Source organism: Callorhinus ursinus, unplaced genomic scaffold, assembly GCF_003265705.2.
Source record: "Callorhinus ursinus isolate GAN/ISIS: 27379988/994484 unplaced genomic scaffold, GSC_fseal_2.0 scaffold13, whole genome shotgun sequence".
NCBI lineage: Eukaryota > Metazoa > Chordata > Mammalia > Carnivora > Otariidae > Callorhinus > Callorhinus ursinus.
Genome location: NW_027397075.1, coordinates 1,298,834 through 1,321,941, shown reverse-complemented (window position 1 = coordinate 1,321,941; position 23,108 = coordinate 1,298,834). Strand labels below are relative to the sequence as shown.

Here is a 23,108-nt window from a genome sequence, read left to right as displayed (position 1 = left end):
GAGGGCAAAAATGTTCCTGGAGGGTTCCTGAAGGCAGCGTCTTCTTTGTCCTTCTTCCCTAGAAATATCTGATGCTAAATTTAAAAGCTGACCAGCGGCCAGATGGTAAGGAACTTAGATCATGGGAACAGAAAACGTAGGACCATCTAGTTCAGTAGCTCCCCAATCTGCCCTTCCTCCCCCAAAAGAATCACGGAATTCATGGTGATCCTTGTGGACACCCATTAAGTACCGGCCCCTTAAACTTACATCAACCTGGGGGAAATTTTGCCCTCCCCCACACCTCTAGGGACATTTGGCAATGTCTGGAGACATTATTTTGTTGTCACAAGTGGCGTGGGGGTTGCTACTGACAGCTAGTGGATGGAGGCCAGGGATGCTGTTAAAAATCCTACAAAGTGCAGGATACCCCCACCCCCTCAATACAGAACGATCTAGTCCAAAATATCAGTTAGTACGGAGGCGGAGAATTCTTAACTAAGATTCTTTTCTTATCCATGATTCCAGCCTGGACAAATGTTAATAGCAACCAAAGACTTTGAATTTTTCTCCAATAGATAGGAGGAAAAGTCCATTCACTAGCTCAGCTGAGCTTGTCTTAGGCCTTCCACAGACCAAAAGAGGCTACAGACTAGCTGTAAGCCAAAGATCAAGCTGCATTTCCACCCTTCCACTTCCTCCTTGGGACTTTCTTCTTTGCTGCAAGCAGAAACCCAAGCACCCGATACAAAACCCCTCCCAGGAAGTGGGCTCAGCCGCCCCAGGAAAATGGACTGCTTATTCTGGGAGAGTCTCCAACTCCATGAAGTCTCCCTTCTCCCACCCAAATTTAGTCAGATAAGGTTGGCATGTCAAAGCAAGAATAATTTGGTCCAACACCCTACGTTTTATAAAAGAAAACTGAACCAGGACATTCTCTCACTTCCCTATGTAATATCCTCCCTCCACCACTCTCAAAATGAGAGCCAACGTCTTTAGCCTTGTCTAGAGGCGTCTGGCTGGCTCAGTCAGGAGAGCATGAGACTTTTGATCTCAAGGTTGAGAGTTCAAGCCCCACGTTGGGTGCAGCGGTTACTTAAACTTAAAAAAATCCTTAGCCTCATCTACGACAAGATTTGTCAACCTCAGCACTATTTGGGGCTAGATCATTCTATGTTGTGGGTGCGATCCTGGGCACTGTAGGATGTTTAACGGCATCCCTGCTCTCTACCCACTCGACCAAGGGCATACCACCCCCAACTGTGACCACCCAAAATGTCTCTATACATTGCCAAATATCCTCTGAGGGCGTAATCCCCAGTTGCGAACCACTGATCTACCAGGACCTAAATAATTTGACCCCAGCCTCCATCTCAGACCTCATCCACCAGCCCCAACTGCCTCCTTTCTACTCCTTGAAAACACAAGACCATTCCTGCTGCGGGGGGTTTGCACCTGCTACTTTCTCAGCCTGGGAATGTCCACTCAAACGTCACCTCATCTATGCTTTCCCAGACTACCCCACTGAAAATAGTCCCCCTGCCTCCCTCACTTTCAAATGCTTGTTTTCGTCCCCCATTTTATTTCTTTCAAGGCATGTTGTCCTCATGTGATGTTTTCTTGCCCTCCACGAAGGCAAGGACAGTATCCAACTTTCTACCACCACGTTCACAGCACGTGGAGCAAATTCCATCCAGATGACCACGAGAACAGGCTATGTGGCCCCTACATGGAGGCTCGCCACCACCATGTCACGGTCCAGAGAGGGGTCCCCCCTGTGTTTGTTGCTTGCCCTATCCAACCTCAAGAGAACTGAAGCTGTGGTGGGTGAAAAAACTGGGTGATGGGTGCCATTTCTACCTTTTCCCACTTTAACGCAATGTCACAAATAAACAGGCCTGGTTTCCTTTTTGAAGAGCCTGATGTGCTTAATTTGGCTGAACCACGGGGGGTGGGCTTGGGAGAACTGAAACAGACCATCTGTAAATTACTCAAATGCATCCAGAAGCCACCCTACGAGCCCCCAGCAGCCAGCTTGTACAAATGCTGTTCTGCTCTCTACCCAGACAAAAATCCTCTGTCTCCCCACGGCCTTTGAAAACCGCTAAGTTCTCATCAATAAAAAGGAAATCAAAGAAAACCATTTGGGACAAAAGACACTTTCTGGGGAAAACAGCAGCCTGGCTCTCTTCCTGATACACATCCTTTGAAGCACTTTGAAATGGGGCTCTGGTTCTCACAGGCCCAGCAGAGGGTTCGAGATGTGTGCACACAACTTTTCACGAGGTCCAAACAAGGCTGCTCTGTGCTTCCCCGTCTTTGTTCTCACAGGTTTCGAGAAACCTTTTGTCTCTTAATTTACTGAATGAACAACATTAAAATAGGAATGGATTTTTTAAACAGCAAAACTCCAACGATCACCCCAGCCACATTGCATCATGCTTTCTGGTCTCCGTTGCCCCCACCTTGCCACCTCAGGATTCTTTTCTAGTCCTGGTCAATACACAAAAATATTATTTGCATAACTACATTGACAACACAGGCAAATTCTGAACCACCCCCCAAACTTAAATAAATAGACACACTCATTTCTCCTGCTACACATCACAAGTGTCTTACTCATTTATTCATCCATCCATCCATCCATTCATTCATTCTCAAGTTCTATGCCCAAAATGGGGCTTGAACTCATGACCCTGAGATCAAGAGTCACATGCTCTACCCACTGAGCCAGCCAGGTACCCCATATGTTTCATTTTTAATGTCTACACAGAATATTCCATTAGGCTGAAATACTGTAATTTATTTTAACCATTTTCCTATTGCTAGGTACTTAGGTTATTTTTAATGACTTAAAATTGGGCACTTTGGCATTTTTCTTCTTTTAGATTACATCTTTTTTTTTTTAAAGATTTTTATTTATTTATTTGAGAGACAGCATGAGAGAGAGCACAAGTAGGGGGAGGGGCAGAGGCAGGGGGAGAAGCAGGCTCCCCGCTGAGCAGGGAACCCGATGCGGGACTCGATCCCAGGACCCTGGGATCATGACCTGAGCTGAAGGCAGACGCCTAACGACTGAGCCACCCAGGTGCCCCAGATTACATCCTTCTAATAAAACCCATTGGCGGTATTATTGGGTCAAAGAATAGATCAAGATATATCAAAAAATATCCGGATATTTTTCTGCTGCTCAAGACGACCACGGCAACCAGCAGAAGGATAGGACCGAAGTCTCCCCATAAAGTCACCAGGACTGAATATTAACATTTTGACACATGGGCATGGGATCAGTGGGGCTGCTAACATATTTTCTTGTTTGTATTTCTTTGAGTGAATATCTAATCATATACCGATTTAACTGCATTTCCTCTTTTGCACAGAAATGTTGACGTTCTTTCTGGGTGAGTTCAATGTCCCCTATACACCCACAGCATGCCTGACAATATACATTTCAAACTGGACTGTATCTGTCTGTTACTGTCAGGCTTTCTAATTATTCCTGTCCCCTGGATATCTTCTTTTGGATTTAGTTTGTATTTCCCTGGCTGCTTTCATGTTCATCAGCTCTTTATACTTTCTTTTATGAAAACCCTGTTCATTTCTTTGTGCCCATTTTTCTATTGAGTATTTGTCTTTCTCTTATTAATTTACAAAAAGGCCTTTAAATATTATGGATACTAAATTACCCATCTGCTATGTGTTGTTATGGGTTGAGTTGTGCCCCGCCCCCAAACATTCAAGTTCAAGTCCCAACCACCAGGATCTGAGAATGTGACTTTATTTAGAAATAGCATCCTTACAGATGTAATTACTTAAGATGAAGTCATATGGGAGTGGGATGGGCCTCTAATCCAATATGACCAGTGTCTTTATAAAAGAAATTTGGACACAGACATGCATATTACAGAGAGAGCTCTGTGAAGAATGAAGTTATGTTTCCGTAAGCATAGTTCTGTGGAACTATCAGAAACCAGGAGAGAGGACTGCAATAGATCCTTCCTAGAACCTTCAGAGGGAGCATGGCCCTGCTGACATCTGGATCTTGAACCGCTAGCCTCCAAAACTGTGAGACAGTAAATTAATTTCTGTTGTTTAAGCCACTCAACTCAGTTTTTAGTACTTTGTTACAACAGCCCTAGCAAACTAATACATGTGTATAGCAAACATATTTTCCCAGTTTGCGGCTTGGCTTTTAATTTTTTTAACCATGTTTTCTGATGAGCACAGTACAGAACTTTAATGTGGTAGAATGCACCCATCTTCTTCTTCCACGGTTTGCACTTTATGAATTTTTAGAAACGCTTTGCTACACTCAGGTTGTAAAGACAGTCTCTTTTTTTTCCTTCTAAAGGTCTGGCCTTTCAATTCTAAATCCTTGGACCATCTGGACTTGGTTTCGGTGTATGGTGTGAAGTAAGGCTCCGTTTTCACTTTTGAGGTGGTAACCATCTTCCCTCCTGTCTTTCTGCCCCATAAGACAATGGCCTCATTGAGGGTAGTGATTTTACATTACTCTGTAATGAACAGACTCCTGATGCATGCTGACGCAGAGAAACAAAGCTAAACCTCCCAGAGAAGATAGGAGAGAAGCTCAGTCTTTTGAATACGGACAGTTTCTGTCTAGCGCTCAATGGCCATCTAAATTCAGTCAACGTACTTCAGATCCACTCAAGCATCTCAAGAGTGAGATACTGACTCTGTTGTAAATTGAGCTCCCAGAGAACATCTTATAGCAAAGATGTTTGTTAGAACATGCAACACTATCAACACAAACCTGAAATGACAGCATGAAGCTTTGTCTCCAGCTACCCAGTGTCTGTAACAAAGGACTAACAGCGGACGATGATGTTAGGAAGAGTCCCCCTCAAGCAGAAGGAGCAGTGGCCAGGATGGGCCAGGGTACTTATTGAGAAGGGCTGGGAGAAATTCTGCCAGCTAAGGGAGGGCTTTTGAGCCAGGAGGGCCCAGCCCCCAGACCCTTCTTCCATTTCTGGAAGCATGTCCCCCTCTACTTCTCTGGGTCTCACCGCCACCTACCCAACCTCAGATCCACCAGCCCAAGTGTCCCATCAGTAGTTATTTACAGAGTATCTACCACATGTAGGGCACAGGGCTGACATATAGTAGGCACTCAATGATTGTCCTAACTGTGCTAGACACGAAGGACACAGCAGTGAGCAAGACAGTTTAGGTGTGTGTGATGCAGTTCCTGATAGTAAGCATCACTTAATTAATTACTACGCATGACTAATTAACGAGATGATTTCATTAGCACTGTGGATGTGTGCTCTGAAGACTAATGGAGTGCTATGGGAACTGACCTTCCTAAGACGCCCCTGCAGAAGTAAGAACATGGGTCAGAGGGCCAAGGAATAGGTACATGCAATAACCAAAACTGCCAATATGGACAAGTGATGGGAATAAGGGGGCCCGGGGCGGGGGGGTGGGTGCAGACCCAAAGCTGGGGCAGAAGACAGGTTAGCTCCTGCTTTGCTATCAGGTAAGGAGTATGGACTTACCTGAGAAACAGGGAGCCACAGAAGGCTTTAGGCAGGGAGTCACCTAATTAGACTTAATGTTTTAAAAGGATCTCTCTGGCTGCACCTCGTTGCTCCTCTGTCGGTTCAAGCCATCTCTCCTTCTGACCCCTCTTCCACTCACATTGTATGTACGCGCTTCTCGCTACCTCTCGTAACAAACTCTTTTGTGAGGCTACTGGACTTTCCATGTACTATAATTTCTGTGGGGAGGGACTGCGTGTTCTATGTTTTCATGCACCCCTCTTCTCTGCCTAGCATTGGGAGGTAGGGTAGCTGTTATGCATTGGATTATTTCCATCAAAAGATAGGGTGAAACCCTAACCCCTGACACCTGTGAATTTGACCTTATTGGGGACATGGGGATCTGGTCATCTGTAATCAAATTAAGATGAGACCGTACTGGCGTCAGGCGGACCCTGGTGTCCTTACAAGATGACAGACACGGAGAAGAACATGGCGTGATGATGGAAGCAGAGAGCCAGGTGATACATCTATAAGCCAAGGAGCGCCAAGGACTGCCAGGCCACCAGAAGCCCGGAGAAGGGCATGGGACAGGATCTCCCTCGGTGCCTCCAGAAAGGAACCAACCCCTGCCACCACCTTGATGTTGGACGTCCAGACTCCAGAACCGTGAGAGGATAAATCCCAATTTGCGGGAACTCGTGACGGCAGCCCCGGGAAACTAACCTGGTGGTAGCTCAGGCAAAGGACTGAGGAGGTCACAGACCTACATTCCAACACCAGCTTCAGCACGTACTCACTGTGTAGCCTTGGCGTTCTTGCTGCTGTACCCCTCCGGGCCTCATTACCTATCCTCCTGGGGAAAACGGGGGGTATAACAGACACCCCATGAAGTTCTATAATGGAGATGAGCTCTTCTTGAAATCCCTCTGTTGGTTGGCATGACTGTGTTCCCCCCTAGCTTCCCTCTTCCCTCCTAGCTTCCAATTCTTGGTCTTCCTTGTTCTCATTCCCTTTCGTTTGCCCTAAAATGCGGTTCTCCCCAGAATTCAACTCCTGGTCACCTTTTCCTCTTACCTTCTTCAGTGTTTCTAGGCGATTCTGTGCCAGGCACGGGATTCTGAGTGCTTTCCTTTATTTTCCCGTTTAATCTGCACCACGGTCCCTGGAGAGGGACGATCATTAGCCTCACTGTACATATGAGTAACCTAAGACGATGGATGGCCAAGGCGTGTGCCCGACATCACAGTGACAAAGGGGCAGAGCCGCCGTGTGACACAATAAGAAATACATACTAGGTTTTTGTCCCCAGTTTCTGGCATACAGCTCCTAAAACCCTTGGACTCTCTGGGGCAGGTAAGAGTGTCTTTTGGATGCTAATGAGATTGCTAAGGGCTGGGGGTCCCCAGATAGCTTCAGGAAGAAGGCCGGTTGCCAGAAAGACAAAGGCACAATTAGAGGGTTGCAACTCTCTCAGCCCCAAACTCCATCCTCTGGGGACGGGAGAGAGTAGGGGCTGAGTTCAATCACCAATGACCAGTGATTCAATCAACCATGCCTATGTAACAAAACTTCCATAAAAAAACTCCTAAATAACAGGGTTTAGAGAGCTTCTGAGTTAGTGAACACATCAAGGTGCTAGGAGGGTGGTGGACCCGGAGAGGGAATGGAAGCTCTGTGCCCCTCCCCCCCAATACCTTGCCTTATGCTTCGCTTCCATTTGGCTGCTCCTGAGTTATATCCTTTAAAATAAACAATAAAGTGTCTCCCTGAGTTTTGTGAGCAATTCTAGCAAATTATGGAACTTGAGGCAGAGGTCAGGAGAACCCCTGGTTTCTCGCCGGGTCAGTCAGAAGTATGGGGATACCCTGGCACTTATAATTGGCATCTGAAATGGGGGGTGGTCTGATGAGACTGAGCCCTTCACCTTCGGATCAGAGCTAACTACTCCAGGCAGTGAGTGTCAGAACTAAGTTGTAGGACAGGTGCCCCGAAAGTAAGGGTTTTTTTATAACAGGGCTTGTGAGGGCAGCTGACATAAGAAAGGAAAATAGCGGGGCGCCTGGGTGGCTCAGTCGGTTAAGCATCTGCCTTTGGCTAAGGTCATGATCCCACGAGCCCCGCATAGGGCTCCCTGCTCAGCGGGAGGTCTGCTTCTCCCTCTCCCTTTGCTCCTCCCCCTCACTCATGCTCTCTTTCTCTCTGAAATAAAATCTTTTTTAAAAACCTTGCACTTTCTCTGTTTCAGGTTTGGGGGGACCCTAGAGGCAGTATATGTCATTTCTGTCTATTCAGCATCCCTCCCCACTTACTCTGGTATCAGAACCTCTTTGGCTGTGGTTTGGGTGGGGCCAAGCCTGGGCGCTTGACCCCACCAGAGAAGTTCATGGAGCTCTGCTCAAGAAGGTCCCAGAGCTGCCCGGGTGCCTTATGGTTCAATTCTTCCTTTGCTTCTATGAACTACTCCAATACGCTTCAGGACTACCCTCTTTTTCTCTCAGACTAGCATAGTAAGAACACCTATCAGGCAGAGTTGATGAAAGAATTAAATAGGCTAATAAATGGGAAGAGCTTAGAGCCCAGCATTCAGTAAGTGAATCTGTTCTCGTTTTATTTACCCTTTCCCTTCAGCTGGCCACACTCAGTTCTGTTGCTGCTTGAACTGAAGACCCCTTTCTTAGGGCTTCACTCATTTTCACCTGGTATCCTAGTTACTGATGGCCATGACTGTGTCTCAGAAGCCACTCCAGGACATGAGGACGTACTGAGGTCCAGAGTCACCTGGGTTCAATCCATGGCCCCACCATTTATTCCTTGAACATCTGAGGCAAGTCATTCACTGACGGGGACCTCTGTTTTCTCATGTGGAACATGGGGATGATCATTGTACCTCATGGGCTCGTATGATTCAATGGAGTCATGCTTCCCGGAAAATGCTTCCCATGGTGTCAGGAAACAGGAAGCACTGACAAATGCTATTTGTTCTACTGAGAGTCTTGAAGGAAGGGACCGGGTCCCATGCTTGTCCGTAGCCCCAGAACCTGCCACTGGAACAGGCTCAGTCCATGACAACAGGCCCCTGAAACCTTCCACCTCTCCTTCTCTGGGGAGAGCCCCAACATTCTCTCTGAAGCTTACCGCCGGACACCTGAGCCACCCAACCCGCTCAAGCCTCATCTTCTCAACCCCAGCGAGGGTTGACGAATTACTTGCGGGCAAATGTCGCTTTAATCTCCTTGGTCAAACTGAGTCATAGGTCCTCGGCTAAGAAGATTCTAGCGCAATGATCATGACAACGACGGACAGCAACATTTCCTTAGGGCTTACCGGCAGTCGGTGTGCATTAACGGAGGACTTGCGCTGTGTTGGGCCAGTGTGAACACCACAGGCATTATCAGATGCCACCCTCACCACAACTCTTGAGGTCGAATTTGCTTTTCCTGCCATTTTCCACAGAAGGAAGCTGAGCCTCAGCGAGACAGGATGGAGGCCAGGAGCAGATGCCAGGCTCTGAATGCAGAGTCCCCCATTCACTAACTGCATAGCCTTGGGCAAGTTCCTCAGACTTTCTGTGTCTCCGGTTTTTAATTTAATTTTTTAAAAGATATATATTTTTAAGATTGTATTTATTTATTTATTTGAGAGAGAGTGCTCACGTGAGAGTGAGTGCATGGGCCGGGGGGAGGGGCAGAGGCAGAGGGAGAAGCAGACTCCCCGCTGAGCGGAGACTTAATCCCAGGACCCAGGTATCATGACCCTAGCCCAAGGCAGACGTCGAACGCACCGAGCCACCAAGGCACCCCTAAGATTTTCTTTAAGTAGTCTCTACCCCCAATGGGGTGCTTGCCTCACGACCCTGAGATCAAGAGTTGCACGCTCTACGGACTGAGCCAGCCAGGCGCCCCTGTGCCTCAGGTTTTTAAAATGAAAACTGGGGAAAATGATCGTCCCTCGGTGATTTTTAGATTTATATAGTCTCTAAAACAATGGCTGGTCTACAGGACACACTCAGGAAGAGTCAGCAATTGTCATTATCAGCAACAACGAGCAACTGTCCAAGGTCGCACGACAGGAAGTGGCTCATGCTGGCCTGAGGACTGTGGGACTGCGGGGCTGTCCTCTTGATGTGGCACCACTGTACACATACGTCAAGGCTCTGTGCTTTCAGCCTCAAGCGAACTAGCCCTCTGGTAGCCCACAAAAATACCCTGAAGTAAGTACCACTATGATCAGTGATGTGCAGATAAATACGTAACCCTCCAGGGGGTAAGGGCTCTGAGTTGTAGCATTTGTCAATTTCATACACAACCGCTGACTTCAATGGGAAGTCAATTGGCTTGTGAAATGCCTGAAAATTTAAAATTAGCTCTGTGAGCCAGTGCAGGCTACCTCCAGCATGCTATATAATCCTCATTTTATAGACAAAGAAACCAAGGCTTAGAGATGATAAGGTAATTCTCTGGGGCCCACACCTCTAGAAGATATAAAAGCCCAGACTTGAACCCAGGTCTGTATATTCCAGGGCCCGGGCTCTCAGCCACCACAGATCCCTTCCCGTGTGAGGTAAAACAGTGTGGCACAGTGCTAAGACCTCCCACCTGCAAGTCAGGCAACCCAACTAGTCTCTGAAAGCTGTGTGATCTTGGACAAGTCACTCAACTGCTCTGTGCTTTAGTCCTCTCATCTAGAAAACAGGGTTGGTCCAAACCATCTCTGGTTCCCCTCCTAGTTGACATTATAACTAGGACTCAAAAGCTCGTGTTGAGGTCTGAAATGTAAACTCCATTTCTATTTCAGGAGGAGGAAAACAAGAAGAACCACAGGAAAAGAAAATTTAGTTAGTGCTGCCTTCTAAGGCTCTTGCCAAAACACTGCTGCTCACCAAAACCTGGGCAGGAAATGCTTTTCACACACACAGAGGCCAGCATCCTACTGAAAGAGTCAAGGCTGACAGCAGCTCAGGATAAGTTAGAGGAATTGCTCATTAAAAAACTGACACTTGCCTTGTCTAAGGCCTTGCCTGATCGGTATCAGGCGGTGAGTGATCTCAAAATACAGTATGCGGATGGGAGAGGTTGGGGGGCGTGTATCGCTTCTGGCGGTTGCCAGGTACTCGGCCCAATCAACACATAACTCTGGGTGCCTCAAATCATCACCTGTTTTTCCTTTTAAAAAATGTCCTAAATTCTTTCTATCTCTGTCTGCCTGGAACATGGTGTAAGGTCAAAGAAGCATATATTGAGACACAAGTCAGCTCCTCTGGCCAGTTCCTCATGGCCTCGATCTTACTTGCTTCCCAGCAACTCCTTCCTCTTTTCAGCTTTCTCCCTCCTCCTTCCCAGTCCAGTGTAGGAGCTCCCAGTCAGTATTTACTCAGTGTATATTATATGCCAGGGGCTTTGCCTGCCTGCTCTTGGTTTATCAATGGAGTGGAATTAGAATGGCTAACAGCACAGCCTCTGGAGCTGGACAGCCTGGGTGCAAATCCCAGTTCTGTGGCCTTGGGCATGTTACTTAATGCATGCCTCAGTTTCCCCATCTATAAAATGGGATGTTAACAATCGTTAATACAACAGAAATGCTTGGGGCGCCTGGGTGGCTCAGTTGGTTAAGCATCTGCCTTCAGCTCAGGTCATGATCCTAAAGTCCTGGGATCGAGCTCCACGTCAGGTTCCCTGCTGGGCGGGAAGCCTGCTTCTCTCCCTCTCCTCCCAGTTCCTGTTCTCTCTTGCTATCTCTGTCTCTCTCTCTCAAATAAATAAATAAAATCTTTTAAAAATTTATTTAAAAAATAATAGAGATGCTTAGCACTATGCCTGACACAGTAAGTACTACGGCAGAGTCAGCCCTCTTTAATTATTATCCTCACAACACTGCCCCAGCTCCCCATGCCACAAGCATTGCATTATTATCCCTGATTTATAGGTGAGGAGTTGGGCTCAAATTCACACAGCTGGTAAAAGGTGAAGCCGGGACCTTCACCAGGTCGGTCTAACTCTAAAGCTAATATTCTTTATACAACAATATTTATTCAATTCAAAAACATCTAACGAGTTCCTTCGCCATGCCAGAAATACCGAGAATAAACAGAAGCAGAAGCTGATGTTATGGAGTGTCTGGCTAAGCCTTTAGCTATACATCAACAGGGTGCGGAAGGGGACGTTCCCTGTTGGACCCAGAACTGGCCACCTGGGCCCACAGCTGGGGACAAGGGACAGGCACTAAGGAGCAGGCAACCAGTGGGGCCCAGGACCTCCCTCTGGGATTTCTAAGAGGCAGAGACCAGGTCCCACAGCATTCCAAACCATCGCCGTTCCCTGCCTCTAGAAGCAGAAGAGGAGACACTTGGCTGAGTGGGGAAACCTGAGGACTGTCCCTGCCCATCCACACCAAAGCCGAGACAGATGGCTGCCAAGAGAGTCACAAAGATCACACACCCCTACAGGAAGGGGAGAGTGGCACCTTCTTCTCTATAGGCATCTGTTTAACCAGGGATTTTGCTCATCTGCTTTTCACCGTTCCGATCAGATGAGAGGCGGAATGGATGATAAGTGGCAAGCAGAGGGAAGGGGGAGCACAGAAGATCCTGCACTCGGAGCCCTCAAGGTGGCAAGAGTGAGTATGAGGACACAGAAGGCGCCACCCCAGCCCCCAGGCCTGACCACATCACTGCCGGAGACCATCGAGCTCCCTATTGCCAGCCCCACATCTCCCCATCTGAGGAGTCTCTCTGGCCACGAGAGTCCTTCTTCATGTCCATGAAACAGGCTGGAGGAGCCCCAAGGAATTAAGGGTTTCCAGAAGCAGCCCTCAACCTCTACCTGCAGGGAGCTGGTAAGTAAACTCTCTGGCCCCATCACCCCTACACTGAGTGCCCAGGAGGATCACGACCCAGGCACCCACCGTGGTAACCTGCCTGATAACACGTCCTTTAGTACAGGTCTCATCCCCCCGCTTCCCTTCTGGTTTTTCTTGTCATTACCCCCAAATAAAACACTTGTACTCAAATCTTGGTCTCAGGGTCTGCTTCTAGGAGAGTGCAGCCTAGGTCAGAGACAACTTTCCCAGGGCCAATGAGCCATCTGATTAGAACCCATCCTTGAGAGCTCCTCCTCCAGGGAAGGGAGCCCAATAGCAAAAGGCCATGAGGTACCCTCCTGGGGCCACAGCAGCCCCCCTTCACTTCCAGGAATTTCCAAATAGTTGACATCCACCTGCTACCAGGGCCCTGCCTGCCAAGGTTCTTTCAGTTGTGGACGTTAGCCAGGAAAGCGTTAGCCAGGGAAGCAGCAACAAAGGAAGAAAAAAATCACAAACGTGGCAGCTAAGTAAGGAGACATTCACCCTTCCTTCCCCTAAACCATGCTCCCTCCCACTGCAAGGCTCCTGAGTGGTGTCCACCGGCTGGAATGTGGATGTGGGAACCAACCTTCTTCTACCATGTGGGCAAGGGTAGGACTCAAGGAACGACAGGCCCCTGAGAATCCTCCTGGGACTTCTGGAACTCTTTAGAAGAGAGGACCTCTCTTCCCCTGTGTATGTCCTGGCTGGTAGGAGGTAAGCCTGGTCCAACTTGTGGTCACTTTTGCTCCTGTGCAAGGGAAGGGTTTTCCTGAGAAGAAAGGCAATGGAGGAAGGCAGAGCTGAGGAACATTCTAGCTGAGAAAGATTCCCAGGGCATAACCTGAACCCCAGACTGCGTGGCGCTGGGAGCCCACATGACCACAAATCTTCCTCTTTGGCGAAAGCTAGCTTGAGATGGGTTCTGTCAGTTTTAACCAAGATTCCTGATAAAAATAGACATTCTGAGGGCCACACAAGAAAAGTAAATCTCTTTACCTCAGGGTCATGCAATTTTTTTTTCTATTCCTCAATCAAAAAAACAGCAATCCCACACTGACACCTTTCTTGGTTCCCAAATCAGACTGTCTTATGCACATTTTCAAAAATCCAGTCAGTTTGGTGCTCCTGAGGAAAGCCACGAGCATGGCCCTCAGACTCTGAAGGCTCTCCTCAACAATAGGCTCCAAGCAAACACAGAATTCCTTCTAAGGGATAACTCCAAAGGTGGAAGGAAGCAAGGTACATACTCATATAAAAATGAGGCTATACTTAGGAGAAATACAATTTATCACACTTGAGTTACATGGGGTGGATCAGTTTACAAAGTCATTGGCCAAGACTTTCTCCTAAATATATTATTTCACAGCAGTTACAGGTGTGGGCTTAGAGTCAGGCTCAGGTTCTTTTTTTTTTTTTTTAAAGATTTTATTTATTTATTTGAGAGAGAGAATGAGAGAGAGAGAGAGCACATGAGAGGGGGGAGGGTCAGAGGGAGAAGCAGACTCCCAGCTGAGCAGGGAGCCCGATGCGGGACTCGATCCTGGGACTCCAGGATCATGACCTGAGCCGAAGGCAGTCACTTAACCCACTGAGCCACCCAGGTGCCTGAGTCAGGCTCAGGTTCAATTCCCCATTCCAGCTGTGCAACCATGGGTAAGTTCCTTAACCTCTCTGAGCCTCAGGGTCCCCATCTATGAAATTCAAGTGTCATTACTATCCACCTGGTAGGGTAATGTAAGTGTTGCATGCCGCCCAGGGTCCAGTATGTGTGAGGACCCAGAACATATTTACTGCTAAATGTGAATCGCCCATTCTTACTTGGCAAAGGCAATATGCACAGACTTCATTTCCTAAGCCACGGGGCCCTGAAAGCTAGGCATTGAAGATTGAAAAGGCATTCCATCGGTCAGAGCAAATCCCAGGTTAAAGCAATTTTCAGAAACATAAATATCCAGCATTCCCATGTGCAAATGTCACTTCTGACGAAACACATTTTCTTCTTCTGCATGCAAGTCAAACATTTCTCCTCAGTGGAAAATCTGGCTTTGCAATAAAGGATACTATACCCCTACCCGACTCAGAATTATCCCCCAAGAACTTTTAAGAGCACTCTAACCTGAGTCTACTCCTTCCCAAATGACTTCTCATCAAACATAATCCTGATGGCAGCCTATGTTGGCCACTCAGCTCTTTCAAACACCACAAGAGCCAGCCAGTGAGTGGTAAAAGCACGCTTCCGAGCCGTATGTCCAGCAGCTTGGACAGCTAACCCTTTTGCTTTCCTCTGGCCACTCAGCATGAGGACCCCAGTTCACCTGCATCAGGATCTCCCAGCACCTTCACTGAAGTGTGATTCATCCAGGACTCAGGACCCTGGAATCAGCGAGGCACAAGTCCGGCAGCCTCCGATGCTCATGAAAATAAGAAAACAGCCGGCACAATGGTAGAATCCCCACTCTGTCAGGCAGCCTGGTTTACAGTGCCCCCGAAGCTGGAGTTGAACGTCTAAGGGCTGGTCCTGGACATCAAACACCGTGCCTTCAAATCGTCTCTCCAGGTGGCCCCTCGTGCACCTGCACCTCACACCCAGGTCCAGGACATCGCCTCCTGCCTACAGGACTGTAGCAAATTACTCCTAACCTGTGCCTCTGTTTTCTTCTCTCTTTGCACTCCAACATTTTATTATAAAAACTGTCAAATCCAGAAAAGCTGAAAGAACTGTATAGTCACCTCCTTTACACGTATCACCTAGCTTCTTCAATGCAGCTATTAGTATTAGTAATTCTACGTTAGTATTTTAAAACTGTGCTATACTTGCCTTACGGTGTATCTAATGATCTTTTTTTTTTAAGATTTTATTTATTTATTTGACAGAGAGAGAGAGAGACAGCGAGAGCAGAAACACAAGCAGGGGGAGTGGGAGAGGGAGAAGCAGGCCTCCCATTGAGCAGGGAGCCCGATGCAGGGCTCAATCCCAGGACCCTGGGATCATGACCTGAGCCGAAGGCAGACGCTTAATGACTGAGCCACCCAGGTGCCCCTCTAATGATCTTTTTTTAAGATTTATTTATTTGAGGGGGGAGGGGCAGAGGGAGAGAGAGAATCTGAAGCAGACTCCCCGCTGAGCTCGGAGCCCGATGCAGGGGCTCGATCTCCCAACCCTGAGATAACGACATGAGCCAAAACCAAGAGTCAGACGCTTGACCGACTGAGCCACCAGGTGCCCCTCTAGTGACCTTTTTCGGAAGGCATCTTAAAATAAGCTACAGACACTGGTACACTTCCCCCTGAAACTTCAACAGGCGTGTCAGTAGCCAGAGCTCAATGTGTGTTTACGGCGCTTCCCCCCCAACCCCACAAATAGCATTTACATCCAACGAGATGCACAAATCTTAAGTGTACCTGATGAGTTTGACAAATGCTCACACCAGTATATCAAAGGCCTATCAGGATGTAGAACATTACTATTCATCCAGAAATGTCCCTCTTGCTCCATTCCACTCAATCCTCTTTCCTACTGTTCCCTTCCCGCGACCACTGTTCCGATTTTTTTCACTATAGATTAGTTTTGTTGGTTCTCAAACTTGATATAAGTGCAGCCATATATATGCGCTCTCCTGGGTCTGGCTTCTGCTTAGCATTATGGTTGCTCCGAAAAATGTTCTACTTGGCATAATGCTTGTGACACTCATCCAGGCTTTCGTGTGCATCACGGTACTTTGTTCCTTTCTCTGAATAATGCTCCATTATAGGAATATACTATATAGCTCGTTATCCTTCTCCCTGATGGTGGGACACCTGGCTGTTTCCAGTCTGGGGCCTTTGACAGGTGAAGCTGCTGCGAATGTGTGAGTACAATTTTTCGTGCGGACATAACATTGTCCTCTCTCTTAGACAAATACCTAGGAGTGCACCTAGGAGTGATCATGGGGGTACATAAATGTTTAGTTTCACGAAGAACTACCACCATGTTATACCACGTTATACCCCTCCGCTGTCTGAGAGTTCCAGTTGCTCCACGTCCTCACCAACATTTGGTGTCATCAGTCTTTGTAACTTTTGGACATTCCAGTAGGTGGGTGTGTAGTGGTATTGTGCTGTGGTTTCAATCTGCAGTTCTCTGACTGGCTAACAACGTCAAGCACCTCTCCGTGTGCTTAGAGACCATCTGTATGTATCTTCTTTTGTGGAGTGTCTGTTCAAAACTGTTGCCCATTTTAAAATTGGGATTTTTTTTTTTAAGGGGGAGAGAGACAGCGTGAGCAGCTGGAGAGGCAGAGGGAAAGAGAGAGAATCTTAAGCAGGTTCCATGCCCAGCGCAGAGCCTGATGTGGGGCTCGATCTCACAACCCTGAGATCACGACCTGAGCCAAAATCAAGAGTCAGATGCTTAACCGACTGAGACACCCAGGCCCCTGGGATTTTTTTTTTTTTTAATTTTGGGGTCACTGGTGTTCTTTACATATTTTGGATGTTAAGTATCTTGTCCCCCAATGATTTCTCTCCAGGGCAGCCTGACAGGGTCACCTCTCCTTCTCAAAACTCTCCAGGGCTTGCCATCATACTCAGGAATAAAATTCAAGTCTTTGCCCATACCTTTAACTATAACACTGATGTGAAGTGACCTTTTTATACCAAGTCAACCCCATCTCCTCTCATGCTCTCCCTCTCACTAACTCTACTCCAGCTGCCAAAATGCCAAACGAGCTCCTGCCTCAGGGCCTTTGCACTTCCTAAAGTTACTGTTTGGAATGCTCTTCCTCTAGGCTCACTCCCTCACTCTATCTAGCTTTCTATTTAAATGTCATCTCCTCACCCATTTAAAATAGCTTCCCCACCCTCACCACCCAGCCATCCCTCTCCAGCCCCTTATCCTACTTTGTTTACTCTCTTGGCATAGATAGTGAAACATGGCATTATTTGTTAACTCATTTATTTGCTACTGTCTCCCTCCACCAGGATGTAAACTCCACGAGGTCAGGCACTTTTGTTTTGCTTACGGTAGAGAACCAGTATAATGTCGTGGTTATGGCACATCATTTTTTATGTCAAAGAGCCTCAGTCCTACCACTTAGCAGCACAGACAAATTACTTAACTTCTCTCTGTCCAGTTTCAGCCTCTGTCAAATGGACCCTTGTTAGGATAAACGAGTTAGGCCACGTACATCATTTAGAGCACTGCTTGGCTCACCGGAGACACTAACTTACGGCTATATCAGAAGTCCCAGCCCCTAAAACACGAAAACATACTCATGGACTAAATAACTGAATAAATTATATAGGTATGCTATTTTTGTTGTATACTTACTGGGTCAAAATCATTATCATTCTCTCCCAGTTCAAGGGACTTTCACTTCCCAAAAGTCCTTTCTCCTGAGAAGAGTTCACATCTGTGCAGATGCACAGCAAGGGATGTGAAGTCGTAGGTACAAGGTCTCTGCTTGGCACAGGCAAACCAAGACCCATAGGTTACACGATTCCAGCCAAAAGTGGAACAAGACCTCTGTTCCTTCCTAATGCTCTGGGAGGTTGTGCTATGTCCATGGGGCATCTACTCTCTCCACCACCCTGCCCCGTCCTTTACAAAGCCACACGATCTCAAGAGAAAATAAACTGCCTTTACCTCGGATATGTTCCTGGCTCAAAAAAAGGATTGAAGAAATATGTATACACCCATGTTGCATAGTGTATTATTGGCAATACTATATACTGTAGCATATTATATACTTATATCTAATAATAATAGCTATCACATTTGTTATATATCATAATACATATTGTAATATCTACTACAATATTATAAAATGACTCACAAGAAGCAAAAGGTGGAAGCAACCCAAGTGTCCACTGACAGATGAATGAATGGACAAACAAAACGTGGTATACACATATAATGGGATATTAATCAACCTTCAAAAGGAAGGTAATTCTGACACATGCTACAACATAGATGAACTCTAAGGACATATGTCACAAAAAGACAAATCCCGTATGACCCCACGTATATGAGGTACCTAGAGTAGTCAGATTCATAGAGACACAAGGAATGGTGATTGCCAGGTGCTGGGGGCAACAGGGGATGGGGAGCTACTGTTTAATGGGTATAAAGTTTCAGTTTTGCACGCTGAAAAGAGTTCTGGAGACAGATGGTGGTGACAGTTGTCTAATGCTGTGAATGTACTTAATACCACCGAAATGGGCACTTAAAAATGGATAAGCTGTTGCACTAGCTCCCATCTAGCTCCCATATATAACAGGCTAGAATTTAGGTAAAAAATTTTTAAAAACGGATAAGCTGGGGCTCCTGGGTGGCTCAGTTGGTTAAGCGACTGCCTTCGGCTCAGGTCATGATCCTGGAGTCCCGGGATCGAGTCCCGCATCGGGCTCCCTGCTCGGCAGGGAGTCTGCTTCTCCCTCTGACCCTCCCCCCTCTCATGCTCTCTCTCTCTCTCTCTCTCATTCTCTCTCTCAAATAAATAAATAAAATCTTTAAAAAAAACCGGATAAGCTGGTAAATTTTGTTATGTATGTTTTGTCATAATTACTAATAATTTTTTTTAAGAAAGAGTAGGCCTAGGGGTGCCTGGGTGGCTCAGTCGGTTAAGCGTCTGCCTTCGGCTCAGGTCATGCTCCCAGGGTCCTGGGATCGAGTCCCGCATCGGGTTCCATGCTCAGCAGGGAGTCTGCTTCTCCCTCTGCCCTTTACCCCACTTGCGCTCTCTCTCTCTCGCGCTCTCTCTCAAATAAATAAATAAAATCTTTAAAAAAAGTAAAGCCTACACAGATTTCACATTCAATGGCCACAGTGTCGATTCACCGCCATCCACACAGAATTTCTCTTAGCGGTGAGAGTAACTTCACACCTGTTCAATCACCACACATGCTTCATACTTCTCTGCCTCATTTTCATTCTCTCCTAGCAAACCTTACCAACGAGACCAAAAAATTTACAGTAGCTCCACTAGCTGCTAGTGTCCTGAAGGCCAAGGTCAAAGACACAACGTTCAAAGCCACCAAACAGTTGGGACATTCGGCCGCAAGCCAGAGGATGCCTACACGCTGGCCCTAGCCGCCACCGCTCCCGTGGGTTCTCCAAGGCACAGAGACGTAGAACTCAGCCCTAAGAGTCACACTGATCCCACACCAGTGAGGCAGGCTGAAAACAAGAAGCTGCCGAGCTCTGCTTTCCACCCCCCGACGCAGGTGCCTCTCCCCCTCCCGTTCAATGGACCGACAAGCGCTTTGGTGAAGGCGGACAGTGGTCTGCAAGGAAAATCAGCATCGACATCCAGTGGCCTCAGTGCATCGTGTGAGGATTTTGTTTTCTGTCTCCAAGGCAGGCCTGCTTTGCGTGGTATGGATTTTTGTTCAGAACCGGTATCTCCTTTTCTACACCCCGCCCCTGGCTCCCCCTGCTTCCCAGCAACTGTTTCTCCTAGAAAAACGCTCCCCAGCCTTCAGGGACTAGCCCTGCCCTTGCCTTGCCGGCATGGAGACCCTGTTGCTGTCCTCAAACCTCCATTTCCCCTTCTTCCATTGTGGGCTTTCTCCTTCTGGCACTACGGACGCTTTTGGCTCAAACGTTCTTCGGGGTGGGGGCTGTCCCATGCGCTGCAGGTACTTAGTGGCATCCCTGATCTCCACCCACCAAACCCACAATGTTTCCCAGCACTGCCAAATGTCCTGAGAGCAAGACTGTCCCCGGCTCAGCACCACTAATCTGTAGGACAGAAGCTGCAGGGGGGCCCATGGCCGCCCCGCTGAAAATCAGATTTCCCAGTCCGATCCCAGCCAACGACTGACAGAGGTGGGAGTACAAAAGGCTGGCCCCCAGTCTGAAGGAAGAAGGACCTTGCAGTGCCAACCGGTGAGCCACAGTCCCCCTCCCCACCACCGATTAGGCTGCCGCTAGGACCACACCCTTCCTGGGCTGTCATCCTTCGCCTAGACTGCTTCCCTCTCTCCCTTGCAGGGCATTCTCCTACATCCTACTGTGGGTTTAATGATATCCCCCAAAAGATAGGTTATCATCCTCACTCCCATCACTTCAGAATGTGACCTTACTTGGGAATAGGGCTGTTGCAGTTGTAATTATTTAAAACGGGAACATAATGGAGTAGGGTGGTCCCCCTCATCCAAAAGGACTGGTGTCCTTCTAAGAAAAGACAGAGATGCACACAGAGGTCATGTGATGACAGAGGCAGAGATTGGAGTGATGCAGCTATAAGCCGAGGGGGACGCCAAGGATGGCCGGCAACCACCAGAAGCCAGAAAGCGGCAAGGAAGGGTTCTCCCCTGTAGGTTTCAGAGGGAGCATGGCCTTGATCTTGGACTTCTAGCATCCAGACTGGGAGACAATAAATTTTTGTAGTTTTAAGCCTCTAATTTGTGATGTTCTGTCACAGCAGCCCTACAAACTAATCCACACCCAAATCCTTATTTCAAGCTCTGCTTCCAGGGAACCCAAACCTCCAACAACTGGCCTTTCTTCTCAGAGTGTAAATTTCAGAGCCAGCCTGAGATGGGAAATGGGAGTCTGCTCTTCCCTGGGCCAGTTTCCATGAGACTTTCTTTGAGTGAGAAGGAAGAAGGAGGGAAGGAGGGAAGGAGGGAGGGTGGCCGGTGGAAGAAAGAAATTCACTTCGGGGAATCCTTCCCTCCCGCCATCCTTTATTCATTCAACAAATATTACTGAGCACTAAGTACCACATGCCAGGCACTGTTCTAGGTGCAGGACATGGAGAAGGGTTTGCATCCTAGCAGGGGAGATAGACCATAGAATGTAGGTCTGTGGGATGATGGGAAGGGCCACGGAGAAAAGAAAAAGCAGGGGAAGGGGCCAGGGAGTGCCTGGGGTGGCGGCCACCGTGTCAGCAGAGGGGTGCGGCAGACACCGCCTCTGACGCCAGCTACAGACGGTCCCCAAGTCCTGCTTGGGCAAGGTATCCACTCAGGCAGATGGCCGCTTCCTGTCCCAGGCCTCCCGTGAGGCCGTGGGAGCCCACCCAACCCACGGGCAATGGGCCACAATGGCCCGAAGAGCCACCGTTGACGTGCCCTCCTTCCCTGGGTTCTCCTCACCCCTCGCTCCTGCTTCCTGGGATCACCTCCTAAATAAACTCCCTGCACCCAGGGCCTTGCCTTGGCCTCGGATTTTGGGAGAATCAAACTAGGGCAGACGGGCCGGGAAATCTTTGCTGAGATTAACATTTCAGCCAAGACCTAACATGGCAGCCAAGGCAAGGTGTGTGGATGTCCAGATTCTCTGGGTGTCCAGGGTCCTCCACGCTGATGTGTACAATCAAGCTGGCCATACGGAGTTGATTTTGTCCAGTGGGTCTCCCTCTTTCAACTGTGTAAGTTTCTTGATGGTTGAAAACCCAGTGATATCAAACATCGAGGAGGCTACATGGAAAGCATCCAGTACGTCCTGATCATGTGACGGGAAGGAGGATATGAGATTATAGCAAACACTGCTAACACTTGGACCACCACCTTCTGGTCCTGATCACTTCAGTGCACACGGGCCCCCATGTGGCGGCCAACTCTTGTGGTTTTTTTTTGCACCTGTGGATGTCAAAGTTCTCTATCTGTCAGAAATGCCAGGGGAGGAGCGTCTCCATCCCCCACAGCTCTCATTCAATGGCCGATAGGAGCTGGTGTATAAACACCCCAGCTCCCCCGCCCCTCCGGTGGGAAGACTCGTAGGCATGTGTCTAACACTGGCTTCCCATTTCCCCAGCAGGTTTCAGCGCCGTTCACCCACAGTGGTGGCCAGCCAGGTAATGTATACTTTATGTGAATTTCCCACTCCCTCCTGGTATGTCCTCTGGTGTCACCTCCCTAATAAATGACTTCCTTGGCCTTGGGATTTTCTTCTTCTTGGGGGATCCAAATGAAGAGGATAAATCTATCTTTGAATGGAAACACACCCCCCCCACACACACACACACAGAAGAGCAACCCCTCTTAGTCCCCATGTTTAAAACCTGTACTCAGGTGTGCTGCTGAATCATCAAATCTCTGACCGGTAGAGCTCAGCTTTGAAAAGCACCTTGGCGTGTCGGACATAAAATATATAATCCTGACTGCATTACACAAGATTGTCACCCTCAGCGTGAATGGACTAGACTGGCCTCCAACTGGCTGGGTCTTTTCCTGCCCTTGGGCTCCCACCCACACTGCGTGCACTGTCATCCTCCAGTCCACAGAATGCCCAAGGGAGGGATGCTCTCAGCCCACTGGGGACAGAGCCTGGTCCGTGGGTGGCTTCCCAAGCAGCCAATTGCCTGTCTGTGGGCTGGTAGGGGGAAAGAAGCCAATCTCACAATTTGCCTGAAAAACATCCATATATCATCCTGTTCTTCAGCCCTCATTTTATTTTTCCCAAATCAATTTCTGAAAGTCAAAATGACTGATAGCTTCATACCCTGGACAATTGTTCTCCTTATTTAATAACCTGGCATTGATGACAAAAAGCTCCCAGGATGGTGGTGGTTACATGAATCTATACATGCGATAAAATTTCATAGAACTCCATAAACACACACACACACAGTGGTGCATGTAAAACTCCGTGAAAATTCAATGAGGTCCGAAGCTCCGTTGCCAACGTCACCTTGCTGGCATTGCTAACGCACTCGGGTGCGTTAGAGATTTATCACTGGGGCTGCTGGGTGACGAGAAAAGAACTCTGTATGGTGTTTGCAACTGCTTGTAAGTCAAAAATTATTGCAAAATAAAAAGGTTTTTTAAAATGCAAAGACGATTTAAATAATGAAATGA

The 23,108-nt window shown here is 47.8% G+C and overlaps 1 protein-coding gene across 9 annotated transcripts in view; it reads right to left on the bottom strand.

The window, feature by feature from the left end:
- SYT17 (synaptotagmin 17) overlaps positions 1-23,108 on the bottom strand; it is a 77,677-nt gene that overhangs the window by 39,937 nt on the left and 14,632 nt on the right. The gene's annotated exons all lie outside the window — the stretch shown is intronic.